Raw genomic sequence first — 16,114 nt, 5'->3', positions numbered from 1 at the left:
CTCACGTCATAGTCGGCAAGGTTAAGGTTGCAATGTGTGTATAACTTAATATATTTGAGAGAGACAGAGCCAAGGTTGAGGCTCTCTGTCTAAGGATTTGATGGTGATATGGACATCTTAGTAAGGCTGATTACATCTGAGGATCCAATAAATTAATTCATAGGATGACCAACTTCAGGTAGATGTCACAGTCAAGCCCACCTCACACTGTGACATTTTTCTTTACATGTTGCCCCACCCCATTGAAATCCCACTGACACCTGGAGAGATAAAATCCTAAGTATAGTAGATTTGAATCCATATGTAAAGGGAAGTAAAAATGAAATACAAGGGGTCAGCAGTAAACTAAATTGAAGAAACTCCATTTACTTATTCTAAAGATGCTGCAGGCTCCTTCATGTTAGCTAGAGCATGGTAGATGGGTGAATGTGCAGGTCAAAAGCCAGAGTTCCTTGTGCTATCTGTAATCATCTTTACAGTCAACTTCTTTATCTAACCTAACGTCCAGACTTCTAGATAAAATTCCAGGTATCTCAAAGCTTGATGCACCTCTAGCATCCAGCCGTCAGCCTCAGAACGGACAAAGCCTCCACATCATGCTCTCACAGAAGAGAGCGCTCTACCTTGCTGTAGTCCACACATCTGATGCTTCTCCCGGTATCACTGGTAGTGTTGACCAGTGGATTTCTTCTTAGCCTTTCCTCCTCTTTCCCCTTCTCTGTTTCTTCTTTCCTTTCTCATGCAGCCAGGGCTTGTCTCAAACTAGCCACATAGCTGAGAATGACCTTGATCTCTGGGTCCTCCTGCCTCTACCTCCTGAGTACTGGAATTACAGGTTTGGATTGCAGAAGCATCTGTTCCTGTCTTCCTAATTTCCAGTGAGTTCCAGGTTGGAGAGGTCATCTTGCACCCACATTGGGCTGCTCATAACTGCCTGTAACTTGAGTTCCAGGAGATCCAATATGTTCTTCTGGCCTCGTTGGGCATCTTCACTCATGTACACATATCCACACAAGTACATATAATTACAAAACAAATAAATGTAAGCCTTTCCAGACTGCCATTCCACAACACAATGATGTACACTCAGGGGACCCCTGTCCCCTTGGTGGCTTGGCATTCATGTGGCTCGGTGCTCTTGTGGTTTGACACTCATTTCCACTTTCCCAGGTTTATGATTTCATTGTCACAGGCACCACAATTTGCTTATCCATTTCCTTCTAGAAGGTCATAGAAGTTTCATCCATGTTAACTTTTCTGTTGGCTCACAATGAGTCAGCAATTTACCCATAGATGACTATTGGAAGGCTAGCTAATGTGAATAGCTAATGTAAACAGGAACTTGTCGCTGGGGGAAGGAAAATAAGAGTGTGGCCTGTTGAGTGTTTCCAGAGGAGAGGGGACAATAGAGTCTTGATTGTGAAGATTGCCATTCTAGATTAAGTTCAAGTAGCATTGGAACAGTTCTGACCTGACTGGAGCCAGCTGTAACAGTAACCCAGGAAAAATGACTTAGGTCGTGCCATGATGTGACATCATTTTGGGTTGACACAGCAAGGTATTTCTGTGTGTGTGTGTGTGTGTGTGTGTGTGTGTGTGTGTGTGTGTGTGTATGTGTGTGTGTTAGTTTTGTTTTGTTTTTTTAAGATTTTATCTATCTATCTATCTATCTATCTATCTATCTATTTATTTATTTATTTATTTATTTATTTATTTATTTATGTGTATGGATGTATGCCTGCATGTATGTCTGTGCACCACATGCATGCCTGGTGCCCTTGGATCCCCTGGAACTGGGGTTACTGATAATGTAGCCACCATGTGGGGGCCGGGAATCAAGCCTAGGTCCTCTAGAAGAGCAGGCAGTGTTCTTACACACTGAGCCACCTCTCCAGCCCCATACTTTGAATCAACTATATATGGTTTAATAAAGGCTTGTTTAGATACTTTCTTACTTTGTTAATTTACCAATTTACTCCTGGCTTAATTTTTATTATTGTTGTGTATGTTTACACGCAAGTGCATGAGTGTAGGTGTGTGCCATGGTGAGCATACGGAGATCAAAGGACAATTTTCAGGAGTTGATTCTCCCCTTTAAGCTTGCACAACCTGTTACGAAAGAATTCCAGCCTGGGAGAACCAAGAAATCCCCATGCCTAAATGCCGGTGGTGGGCTATTGGCTTACTTCACATAGACCCCGCCTCTCTGATGGTGTTAATGACGAATGACCCTGACAAGACTGAGAACTGGTTGGAGGTCCCTCCGCGGGGATGTTGTGAGCAGCTGGAGATGACCAAAGCGGAAGAAATGGAGCAACAGACAACGCCATCAGACATTATTTATTATAGCCCTCATTTTCAGGGGACGTTTGTCCTGGCTGTTTGCAGTAGCTTAGTCTGTTGGAGGGGGAACCTCCTACTTCAACGTATGTGGTAGTGACCAAGCCATTCATGTATCTGCTAAATACATGAGTTTAATTGAGAAATGTGTCTCTCAAAGTTAATAAGGCATTTAATAATGAAACTGCTCCCTTGGAAGATGCCCGCCCACTTTCCAAGTTGTCCCTTGTAATGATATCCAACTGCAGGGCTCTGCATGTGAAGAGTTCCTGAAACAACGCCCATGTTACTCACACTTGTTCCTGGTGGGACCAGTCCTGCCTTCTAGGTGTTCCTGCTGGAGCCAGGCTGAAGGACAAAAAGTAGTTTCTGTACTGAAAGGTCCCAGGGGCCCAGGGAAGGGTGTATAGAGCTCCTGACCCATTCCCCCCTCCCCCATAAAGCACAACGCTGCTGTAGTGCTTCCAAGGTTCTGAGGGAGGGCAAAGAGAAGAGCTGTGTGTCTCGGGACAGGCCACTATCACAACAGCCAGGCTGGACAGGAGAGATTGGTTAGGGCAAGAGAGGCAAGAGGCACCCCCACGGGGGACATTTGGGGTCCTGTGTGCAGCCAAGCAGGCCCTGGTTACTTCTAGGTAGACATAGAATAATGTGACCTCTCCTGCACCCGCAGGCTATTGAGGCCTTGGAATGCCAATTGCAAGCTAGATTACAGTCTCTGTATGCAATGTTGGATAAAAATTTGAATTTTATTAAGATATTCTTCCCTAAGAAAGTCAAAACTGATAGTCTTATTTATTTATTTTTGAGGCAGGGTCTCATATAGCCCAAACTGGCCTCAAACTCGCTTTAAAGCAGTGGATGACCTTGAATTTCTGATGTTCCTACCTCTACCTCCTAAATCATGGGATTAAACATGTACCACCACTCCATGTTTTAAGCCACGCTATAGGTTGAACCTAGGGCTTTATGCACTCTGGGAAAGCAGTCTACCAAAGGAGCTGTATTCCCAGCCCCAGGTCATATACTCTTTAGGAAAAGGCACAGAACAGAGTCTCGGGATCAAGTCCAGAGCAAGTCATCAGCTCTGCCTGCCATGCCTTGAGACTAGACCAGAGCATTGCTAGTACTGCCCTCTGGTGTGAGCCTTCTAGGAAAGAACTGGTTTGTAATAAGACATTGAAATATCAAAACAACCCCCCCCCCCGAAATACTGTAAATATTCCCCAAATCATGGAAAACAGTAAATCCAGGAACATTCTTACCAGGGAAATCACAGTGATTCATTCCATTTCCCATCAGGTCCAATCAGGAGCAAACATACATCCTGACCTACCTCTAGCCTGTGAACCTCCATCCCACATGTGATCAAGCACATCTGGTGCAGATGGGTCAAACAAACTTGTTTAGGGAAGTGAAAACATGTGACTTGCTATCTCCCATAAACAATAGCCTCCATCATTTCAGGAACTATCTGTCCTTGGGCAAGAGGCTTGCAGATCAGAGGCATTTTTATTTCAAAGATCTCTTGGGCACAGTAATTAAAACTTAAACTATAACCTTGGCTCTCACAGCTTCATACTTCCTAACACAGGGCAAAGCAGCTTTGTCACTGAGCCAGGAATCCCTGGTGCCGGGTCTATGCCAAGATGTGGGGTTTTTCTATCGTTGGTATGGGTCTGTGCTTAGCCTCCCAAGCTTGTCTGTTAAAAATGTGCCGTCAAGGGACAAGGGGTTGCAGATCAGAAAAGTTAGAATATTATTTCATCATACATATTCTTTCTTGTCTAACTCAAGGATTAAAAAACAAAGCAAAACTCCAAAGTAATGGAAACACTTGCTGCTCAATACTAAAGATCACAAATGCCAAAGCAGACCTAAGGCTTGATCTCCAGAACTTTCTCTGTAATAGTAAGCTGTGACAAAACTCAGAACCTGTGGACATCTAAAGGATTTTACAAAGGGATCTCCCAGATTACAGGAGCAAGTCTCATCTGTCCCTTGCTTAGAACAGCCAGGGCAGTCTCCCCAAGGTGATCTGAGTACTCAACCCTTCACCAGGATGGGGTTGGGGGGGGGGGGGGGGGTGCGGTGAGGAGGCTTATTGTGTGCATGTAAGTTGTGGCCAGCAGAGGGCAGCAGAGACCACACAGCTGTCTTCAAGCCTATACATACCATGAAGCATCCCCCTGGGGTCCTTCCTGGGGACAGAGACTGAACTCTGTTCTATGCAAGTGAAATTAACCATTCAGAACACAATTTGGGACTCAAGGCCAGGCTCAGAGGTAAGACCAAAACAATTTTCAGACACTGGCAAACATCTTTGAATCCTCATCAGTTCCTGTTCTGTGTGCCTTCTCTGCTTCTCCAAGCACAGTTAGAAGCTGGCAGCCTCGGTGGCATCCGTGAGCACATCAGAAAAGCAGGGCAGAATCTGGATGTTTACGACATTCCTAGGTGATTCCTGTTCACAGAGAATTTGAGGGTCTTGGCATGACCACCCTCCCATCTAGATGCCCGGTACCCACAAGCCTCCATTTCTGATCCTCTTCCTCTCCCACCCCTGTACCCTGCAGCAACACAGGAGAATGTTCTGGTTGGTTTCAGGTTCAAGAGAGGGAGACTGTTGGTGTGGGCTCCAGTGGGAAGATCTGACACTTGTTTTGCAGGGGACTCCCAAGCCCTCACTATGTGCTTCCAACCTTCAGCTGTATGTGCCTTTGGGTGATGCCTGAGAAAATGAATCCCGGGGCAAGATGCCCATATAAATATATTATATCTTACCATCGCAGGCTAGAGCTAGTTTGTATAAATACATGAATATGTGACTTTTCTGTATGAAACGGTTGTTCTCTTTATTGTGTTTGTTAGCTAGCTGTTTGACAGAGAGGAAAGAAACGTCAGCACTTTCAGGTTGTAACACGAAGCCTGTTGGGACTTTTCTTTGGGTGCTCAAATCTCAGAGGAAGGACTTTTGCCCAGAAGGACATCTCTCCCTGTTCAGATCCTCAGGTTCTAGGGGAAATGCTGTTAGTTTGCTGTTGAAACGGGGAACAGACACCAAGCAGGTGTATCTTGGGTGGGCATTGAATGCTGTGAATCCCCTCTGAGGTCTGTATCCTGCAGCTAAGGGATTTGGAGTATCGCCTGAGCTGTGGTGTAAGAGGCATCCCAGGGTCCTCTAATGGTTCTTGACAGTGGCTTTGTGGGTCCTTTCGGAAGAAGGGCTTGCTTAGGAGTGCCCGTGGATGACTTGGGCTGAGAAACAAGCAGCTTTGCAGTGGAAGAACCACAGCCCACCAGGAGAGGGCGCCACGGTTTCGGTAAACAAGTAACAGAGGCGGGACCTGCGGCCACTCCACCAGGCTGTCCCTTTGCCCGCCGCTCCCCGCCCCAACCCAAGACTTTGTCCTTTTTCTTTTCCAGAAGAGACATAACCCAGATAAAAATGGACTGTGAACTCCAGAAACTGTGGATCTCAAGCTCCCTAAGATGCGTGCATTTTCTAACTGTCCCTCCCCCAAACCTGTCACTCACTGTCAGCAGTCACTCCGCCTCAGTCTCTCCCTCCTTTTCCTCCCGACCCTGTGGTGGTATTGTATTCCCCAAAATAGTGTACCTTAATAAATTTATCTGGGGTCAGAGAACAGACAGTCACTAAAAACAGAGGCTAGAAAATGGTGGCACTCACACCTTTAATCCTAGCATTCTAGAGACAGAAATCCCTCTGGATCTCTGTGAGTTCAAGGCTGCATTGGAAACAGCCAGGCATGGTGACTCAGGCCTTTAATCCCAGAAAGCAACCTTTAATCCCAGGGAGTGGTGGTAGAAAGCAGAAAGGTTTATAAGGCATGAGGACCAGAAACTAGAAGCATTTGCCTGGTTAAGCATTTGGCTGGTTAAGCATTTGGCTGGTTAACCTTTCAGGCTTTCTAGCAGAGTTCAGCTGAGACCCATTCTGGATGAGGACTCAGAGGCCTTCAGTCTGAGGAAACAAGACCAGCTGAAGATCCGGCAAGGTGAGATAGCTGTGGCTTGTTCTGATTCTCTGACCTTCCAGTGTTCACCCCAATAACTGGCCTCAGGTTTGATTTTATTAATAAGACTCTCTAAGATTCCTGCTACACGACCCTGTCTGTTTCCTACTCAGCCTAACTAGGCGAGGAGCTTTCTGGTATTCTCTGTGCTTTCTGCTCTGCATCTTCCACAGTGCTGTCTCCACTGCTCCCCAGGTCATTTCAGATGCCCCAAGCCCAGCAGGCCCCATGGGTTCTTCACTCCCTTCTTGCAGTTCAGCTTCTCCCCCCTCTCCCCCCCAAAAAAGGTGGATTTTACAACCTTCTTGTAGTTCAGCCTCCCCCACCCCCACACCCCTGAAAAAAAAAATCTTAGACAAAGATTCTTGCTTGGCCAAACTGGTCAGGCTTCTGAATGCCTGTTAGCTCCATCTGAGAACTTCCTTGAGAATCCAGTTTGGCAAAGAACTCTGTGAAGTTAGTTTAGTAAGTGCTCCTTGTCCTCGGTATCAGTACATCTTCCATATCTGATTAGCCTACCACCCTCCACCATCCCCCGCAGGGGTCATGTCTGAATACCCTCCCTCAAGAATCCTGTTAGATCAGTTGAGCCAAAGTCATCCTTACCGCGGGCGCCTCCTCAGTAATTTTCCATTCGTCAGTACAAAACTGCTCCTGGGCCCTGGGTTTCCATTCGCTCAGTGAATGCAGTGTTGAAGCTGCTCTCTCCCCACGGGTAGAATCTTGTGCAGAGAGGCCATCCTGCCTAGTTGATGTCTCTGAATAGTAATCACTGTTGCCTTCCCCCCCCCCCCCCCCCCCCCGGCAAGGCCTTCCCCCCATCTTGAGTTTGTCCCCTATGTCCGTTTCCCCACTTCGAGCCCTCTCTCTGGGTGATATCTATGCATTAGGTGTCAATCCCTTCTCACCACTTAACTCAGACTCCCTGTACTATACCTTTCCCCATGAATCTGGAATCTTCCTGAGAGCAAGACCCAAGTGCCGTTGACTTAGCATGGTTTGCTGGGGAATCCATATTCTTCAATAGTATTCATTTGTGAGTGCATGAATCAGCTAATAAGTGAACAGATACGGTTCCCATGGTAGGGGCAGTTGGAAATGAATCCACAAGATAGATTCATATCCTGTCAGAACAACTGGATTGTGACTTGGAGTAGACCATCAGAATTGTATTAGTTCAATCAAACTAAGGATCTCAGGAACTGTTACAGATATTGTTCTTATAGATAGTTCCTTTTAACGAGGATCCCAAGAAAGTGTTATGTATATATATGAGGACCTGGTAAATACCAATCAACCAAGCTCAGACCCAGGGCCCTCTTCATGGAGTAACAAGCCATCTTCTGAACAAAGCCATGGTGGGGCATTTTAGGAGCAACAGCTGCATATCCTAAACTTCTTCCCAGGGTGCTGTAGAAGGAGGAACTTACTGTCTCTGCCGGTGTCTGTTCGGTGAGCAGGGAGTTTCCAGAGATGGAAGCCAGGAGCACAGCTTGGAAGGGGGTGTTTTCATGGCTGAAACCTCTCAAGTTGTCCTTCATTCTTGACCAATGAAATGAGCTGTAAGTCTTAGAAGTATTGCATGACACGGAAGGATTAAAAAGTAGCTTCGAGAAACCAAGAGTGCAAGTTCTTGTAGTTTATGTTACAATAAGGAGGAGGACTTTGGTGAGTACAGCTGTCCAGTGACCTGGACGAACTTAGTGATAACTTTGCAAAGAGCGATGTTGGCTGGCAGCTTAGACCCACAGCTGGACTCTCACTCTGTAATCCAGGCTGTCCTTGTACATGGAACAATCCTCCTGCCTCAGCCTTCCAAGTGCTAGGATTACAGGCCCATGCCATATTGCCCAGCTTAGGATACTGTTATCGAAAGGTCTACTCACATCTAGCTTTTAAGATATATAACTTTCAAGCGTGGTATTGTGGCATACACCTGTAAGTCCACCACCTGGAGAACTGAAGCAGGAAAATCTCCTGAGAGTTCGAGGCCAGGCTGGGCTAAAAATCAGTGAATCCTAGACTAGCTGGAACTGTATAACAAGACCCTGTTCTAAAACATCAAACCCAACCAACTAAACAAAAACTAGATTTAGCTAGCTTCTTGGCTCAGTTGGATCATCTACAAATAAGTGATTTTAGCCAAATATCGTCTACATTTACTAACCAGAGCAGATTATGATCCTTAGAATGTTCGCAACAAAGCCAATGAGAGGGCTCAGCAGATAAAGGAGCTTGTGGCCAAACTTGACAACCTGAGTTCAGCCCTCGGGACCCAAAGATGGATGGAGAGAAGCAATTCCTGCCAGTGCACTCTGACCTCCACATGCAGGCCGTGGGACCTGCACACACACACACACACACACACACACACACACACACACACACATACATACACACAAACACAAGCACACACAAACACATACACAAACACACACACATACACACACACACACACACACACACACAAACACCACAATAAATGTTTTAAAAGGAATGTTTGCAACAAAGGGAAATCTATAGATGAAGCCAGCAAAAGTGTACACAACAACAAAGCTGACAAGAAACAGCAGAAGACTGAATTTCTTGAGGAAAATTGTTTCTAGGAATAGCTGTTCCTAGAGGGGCCAAGCATCCTGGTTATCTGGACCTTGGGGGAGCTTCCAGATCATGGGGTTTTGATTTTAAAACAAGGGAAATCCCAGGAAAACATAAAATGATCCCTTTACTTAGGATGTCAGATGCCCAATACTATTATGTGGGGGGAAATAAAACATATGGGAGTGAGAACCAGATAGTTACAGAAATAACTTGAAATTGAATAAATGAAAGTCATAAATTATTAACTTGAACCATTAAGTAGGGCTATAACCCAATCTACTCTTTTGGAAAGTGCCTCTGAACAAGAACTCTGTTAAATCTTATAGAAACTTGGGGTGGAAACTAAGAGAGAATTAGATGTGTTCTTCAGGGAGGGTACTCCTGAAAGCCCGGACAGATGTGCAGTGCACATGATCATGGGCCAAAGGCTAATGCAGAGCTTACATAGTTCATTCTATTCTTTCAGATCCTGCTTCCGGGTGAGGAGTGTGTTCATTACATTTCTAATTATCCCCACTACTTAGGGAAGACCCTTGAAGGGGCCTCTACCCAGTGCCCCGTGGATCATGGGATTTTCCTGGCTTCATAAGTTGGAGCAGAAAGTGAGCTTGGTTTGTTTCCTCTCCTGTCTGTGGATGTCATTTCTTCAGCATCAAGTAACTTCCTCAACTTCCTCACGTAGGTGTGTGGCGGTTCTCTGCTGAACAGTCTAAAAGACCCTGTGAAGGTTGTCTTAGTCACTCTTCTACTGCTGTGTAGACATCACGACCAAGGCAGCTCTTATAGTCTAACTGAATTCTGGATTGCTTACAGCTTCAGAGGCTTAGTCCACTGTCATTGTGACAGGGAGCATCGGGGCATGGTGGCATGCAGGTGTGGTGCTGGAGAAGTAGTGAAGAGCTCCATCCTAATCTTCAGGCAGCAGGAAGAGAGAGGTACTGGGCCTGGTATGTCTTTTGACACCTCAAAGCTCATTCCCAGTGATGCATTTCCTCCAACAAGGCCACGCCTACTAATCCTTCTAATCCTTTGAAAAAGTTCCACTACCACTCCCTGGTGACTGAACATTCAACTATATGAGCCAATGGGGCCATTCTTATTCAAACCACCACAAAGATCTCCAGAGTCCCTTCTTTCTGCAGCCCTCTCTACAGCTGTCTCCTGAGACCCCAGATTGCTAGCACCATTTGCTCTAACCAGAATCTGTGAGGTTCTACCCACCTCACACACTGCCATCTAGAGACTAAGCCATAGCACACACCAGGGGGATAGGAAGCAAGGCTTCATTTCAGTTTCTCAGTTATCACAGTCAGCATTACCTGACACTTAGTGTCCTGAGAATGAATTTTGAACATAGAGTGCGGCCATCTCCAGCTACCATCATCAGTCTACATGGGCCCAAAGCAGATACACTTGCCTTCTGTCACTTGTGACTCCGGCTGCACTTTCAAGAATAGGTTTTTAATTGATTGCCAGCAACCATGTCTGTATCTGTCACAGAGTCATCATCTTCAACAGACACCCTTTCAAAGTGTTTTGGTATCCTAACTCCTTTGAAGAACTGCATTCCACACCTGCTTCCAGCTCACTGTAACATTGCCATTCTTGCCTCATCATCCAAGACCATTGTACTCAGTTAGATGGAAGGTTTGTCAGCAAGTATATAGTCAGGCCTTTTATATATATATAAGCAAAATAGGGAATTCTCTTACCTCACTGTTTCTCAACTGCCTCCACTGTCAGACCTTCTGTCCTCCTGGTGGTATGTATCTACATCAGAATGAGTATCTTGGCTGAAAACTTTTTATACTTCCCCCAAACCATACTTTTCCTTCTATGTAAGATGATGTGTGTGGCTCTACCAGCACAAGCTTGGAGTATAGTCTTAGAGTTTTATTGCTGTGGACAGATGCCATGACCACAGCAACTCTTGTAAAGGAGAACATTGAATTGGGGCTGGTTTTATTCAGAGGTTTAGTCTATTAGTGTTATGGCAGGAAGCATGGTAGCTTGCAAGCAGACATGGTGCTGGAGAAATAGCTGAGATTTCTACATCCAGATCAGCAGGCAGCAGGAAGAGAGAGCAACACTGGGCTTGGCTTGAGCTTCTGAAACCTTAAAGCCCGCCCCTAGTGACACACTTCCTCCAACAAGGCCACGCCTCCTAAGAGTGCCACTCCTTATGGACCTATGGGTGTTATTTTCATTCAAACCACCACATGTAAGAAGCATGGCGTGACAGACTTGGTACTGGCTGTCACAGGGTAATGATTTTGTGATACCAGGTCTCCCAACAGAGGTCTTGCTGGGGAGTCTGGAAGCTTAAAGGGTAAGTGGGGTCTTCAGGCCTTGGGTGGTAGAGGTTGCAGCAGTTTTGTGGCAGAAAAGGAAAGGCCACTGATGTGAAACTGTTTAAAGAGGGGGGGAAAAAAGACCTCAGAAGCTTCTAATTCACTTTTATCCCCCAACACTCAAGGAAGTTTCTAGTGGAATGCCAGGACTCTGTTTTTAGCCCATCCGATTTCAAGAACTTAAAAATAAAATAAATAAGAATAGAAGGCAACTTTTATGCCCTTTTTCTACAGATACAGAACTAGAGGTGTCATTGGTCATGGGAATGAAAACCAAAATTGTCTCCTTTGAAATACTATCTATTAATATTAGTTAAACCAATACTGTGAACTCAAACCGCATTAAATGCAATGCCTTCTGATTCAGAGTAAAGGGGAGCTGTTTGAAACCGGGATTTCATGATGGAAACATTCTCTAAATGTTGGGCAATCAACATCCCAGTTACAGACACCCACTGTGGTTTGTTTATGAGACTATGTAGCCCAGGCTAGCCTTGAACTCACAGCAGTCCTGAGTTCTGGGTTTACAGGTGTAATCCATTATATCAGCTCCAGCCTTTCTGGTAAAGATGTAGATTGCAGGTCATGAAAGCATCATTGAATTGATGTGACTTCATCTTGAATATAATTTACAGTTCTGGGAATGACCTTTGAAAAGAGACTTTGGCTAGTTTAAGTGTAGCTAAATCAGAAAGAACCATTAATTGATCAATCAGGCAACCATGTTACAAATTCTCAGTATTTATATATTTTTTTTTAGAAATGTGTATCTATATTAACCTGAAGAAGACCTGGGAAGACGTTACAGTAATTTATGAACATTTGAGCTGCTGTATTAGAGACGAAAGGACGCAATAGTGAGATTTATTCTAGTTGCAGTAAGGAAAAGTTAAGAAAGTACTGTGAAAGGCTCCATATAATTAAAAACAAAACAAAACAAACAAACAAACAAAAAAACCAGCTACAGACTAGTGATGGCCTCATCGGTAGAGAGCTCTGGGACTGGATCACTGAGACCATGATGGAAGATGGATTATTTTTAAATTTCCAGCTTTAAAAACAAAGGTCTTCGAATGCTACAGAATAAAAATGAAAGGTAAGTTAAAAGTATGGCCTCAAATTTTAAGCAATTTGATTTGTTCTTCTTTCCTTAGTCTACTGTTTCTCATGCTAAACCACATTTTTACTTTTCTTTCCCCCCAAGACAGGGTTTCTCTGTGTAGCCCTCTCTGTCCTGGAACTCACTCTGCAGACCAGGCTGGCCTCGAACTCACAGAGATCCACCTCTCTCTGCCTCCCAAGTGCTGGGACTAAAATTGTGCACCACCACTGCCCAGCTCAGCTTTTTCCTTTCTAAAGCCCTTCAGAAAGTGTGACAAAACGTATGGCCGTCTTTCTCCTCAGAAACAATGCCCTTCCACACACTCATTCACATATATGTTTGCACACCTACACACACACAAACACATGCACACACACATGCACACACAAACACATATGTACACACATTTTTAAAAAAAGTTAAATTAATCCTATAGGATTATCTGATTTGGAATGGGGATGGCTGTACTCTCCTGTCTCGACTTATGAGCCATTCTGAATAATTTGGTCTTTTTGTAAATGCACCAAGAAACTTCCACTTGCCACATGATGAAGGCGGTGAGCCTCAATAGTCAGTGGTTTTTAGCAGAGACATCCCTCTGAGGTCATGATAACTGTAACTACTTGGATACTAAGTGCTTAAAAAGTAGGTACTAGCAGTGGCACTGAGAAAGATGGTTTATATAACGTTTTTCCCTGAAGCTAAAAGCTAATGAGAGATTTTTTTAATGTCAAAGCCAATTTTTGAAGATAAAATTGTTTTAGTTCAGTCTGAAGAGAATTGAATCCACTTCTCACTCTCTTACTTGTTCCATCACACTGGGTAGGAAAGGTCATTTTGTTATTTAACTTTTCTGTTTTAGTGAAACGTTAAATATTTACTAATTGTCTTTGTTTAAAATCTCATATCCCAATTGTTCCAGGAGAGGAAGGGATGGTAACAGAAGAAGGATCTGTCACTTTTGACTGGTGAGATTTAAAATATAATAGGCTGAAATTTGGGGGGAGACCCCATGTCTGAAGGATGGTTGGAGTTCAATCAGTTGACCAAACCACACGGGAGGGACCTAATTCTTAAAGAAGCTCATCATCAAGAGAAAGGAGGGGGTTCAAGAGATGACTTGATGGCTAAGAGAGCTTGCGACTTTTGAAGAGGAGAGGACCTACTCACATAAGGCAGCTGCTTCAGTCCACTAGCCACACCAGGCAGCTCACAACTGTCTATTGCTGGAGTTCCAGGGTGTCTGAGTCCCTCCTCTGGCTTCCACTGTGTACCTGGATGCATAAACACAAACCCACACTCACACACATAATTAAAAATAAAACAACTCTTTAAAAAGGGAAGTAAGGATTTTGCTATCAATAATCCAGTAAGGGACAATAGTATAAAAAACAGAATGACAAGTCCAGAAAACTGTTGGTTGTCGCCTCCGTCCCTGCCTATAGTAAGGTTCTGTAAGAAATCCTCTTTCTTGGTGTGTATGCTAAGACAATGAAAAACCACACTAAAGGGAGAGATGGGAGTCACGAGACACAGATGCTGGGAATAGTGTGTTTGGAGAACAAGCCACCAGGCAAGGCGTGACCCTCGCTGAAGCCTCCTCAAGAAACGTTTTTGACAATGTTGAGACCAAAAGGAGAATTTGCTCCTCAGTGCTCTGGCTATAAAAGAGTTCATGACAATCAAGGCATGTAGATGCATCGAACTCCAAAAGGATTGTTTGGATTTATATACATATATATATATGTAATCAAAACTTATTAATCTTCAACTAGAGGTTCAGTCCTCCTCACAGCATCCCATCATCAATGATTACATTTAATTCACCTGAGAAGAACCATCCAGGTAACCTTAGAAAACACGCCAGCTCTCTGGCCAAATCCTCAGCTGATAATCAGACGACTAACGCAGCACTTGGATAATGTAAGGTGAAGCCCTCTGATCGTTTCCCCGGAGTGTGTAACTTCCTAAACTCATTCATGTTGGTGTTCTTTTAAAAACTAAGCCATGTTTTTTCCTACTGTCAGTATCTGATTCTGAAGTGAGTTGTATATACTTCGAGAGTTTCAATGATTAAAAACTTTCTCACATAAGAGGTCCCTACTTACAGTGTATATTGCTAATATGTTAAGAGAAGGGCTTCTGCAGGATATGGGATCCTGACATAAAACCAAACAATCTGTTGATCCTGCTGGGAAGATCATGCAGTCCTATGTCATTTCAGGGGTAAAGGGCAAAAATGGGAAATTCATTGAGAGTTTTAAGTATAGTTTAAGGCATATCTCTCAATAGAAGAGAAGGGTAGAGTTTGATTGGGATTGTGTAAGAGTCACAGCATAATAAGAGGAGAAGACCAGCAAAGCAATGCTTTTTCAATAAAAAATTCAAAGAAATCTTGATTATAAATTCTTATATGATTCTCTCTTCACATGAGTGAATGGATCTTTTAAGAAGCTCCTAGAATGAGCAGCAATGTTAATTCCAATTTTTATTTTTGTTAGGCATGAATCTTGTGTGTGTGTGTGTGTGTGTGTGTGTGTGTGTGTGTGTGTGTGTGTATTTCTGTGTGCCTGTATGTGCACATGTGTGCAGAGGCCAAAAGATAACATCAGTCACTTTGGAACGGGAGTTACAGGCAGTCATGAGCCACCCAAAATCATCTATGAACTGAACCGGGTCCTGACCTCTGAGCCGTTTCTCCAGTCCAGGCATGAATCTTCTAAAAGAGGTTGCCAAGGAAGAAAGCCAGCTGGTTGATGTGAGTGCAGCTGCATGGTATCTGTAGTGTCTCTTCCCAGGATGGATCTCACTAAAGAAAAGAGAGAAGTACACAATTTTTGTGGAGAAAAGATATCATGCACATTAGTATTTTTTTAGTGTTGTCTTTTAAATACATACTATATAAAATGTTATTTATTGCCAGGCGGTTGGTGGCGCACGCCTTTAATCCCAGCACTCGGGAGGCAGGGGCAGGTGGATCTTTGTGAGTTCAAGGCCAGCCTGGTCTATAGAGCAAGATCCAGGAAAGGCGCAAAACTACACAGAGAAACCCTGTCTCGAAAAACCAAAAAAAAAAAGTTTATTTATTTATAAATACAAGTACATGTATACATATTCCACAATGGGGGAATGGAGGGAATGGATGAATGTATGAATGAAAACTTCCAGTTAAAGAGGAGAAGCCAGTCAAGCAGCTTATTCTATTATCCCCTAGGCTTCCCCTTCCTCTTTGGGTTCTACTAAACATGTCCATTACCAGATGTTCAGATATCCCCAAGTTCTATTTACAATTCCAGCCCAAATAGAACAAAGATACCCCTTTTTTTTTTTATTCTCTTGGCATAGGTAACTGAGGCAAGAATTTGGAAATTATTGCTGGCTACTAAGAATTGAAGGAGAAAAATAAAACTCTCAAACATTCAGACAAAGAGAATGGCACCTCCAGTCACCCCTCATGTGTTCCTGCCACCAACTGGCACAGAGCAATGACACAGACCCATCTGTTTCTGCAGTGGCAATTCTGTGGTCACCTCTGCAGGGCACTACTGTTGATACTACACCTGCCTAGCAAGGCACACCCAGGCTCTCTGAGTATTCCCATACTAGTTCACATGCACAGAATGAAGTTAAGGATTGTTGACAAAGAAAACATCACTCAAGGATACTTCTTAAAACACAAGGAA

Source organism: Peromyscus californicus, unplaced genomic scaffold (genome assembly GCF_007827085.1).
Source record: "Peromyscus californicus insignis strain IS unplaced genomic scaffold, ASM782708v3 Scaffold_6__1_contigs__length_162567912, whole genome shotgun sequence".
Lineage (NCBI taxonomy): Eukaryota > Metazoa > Chordata > Mammalia > Rodentia > Cricetidae > Peromyscus > Peromyscus californicus.
Note: the sequence above shows the minus strand (reverse complement) of the source record.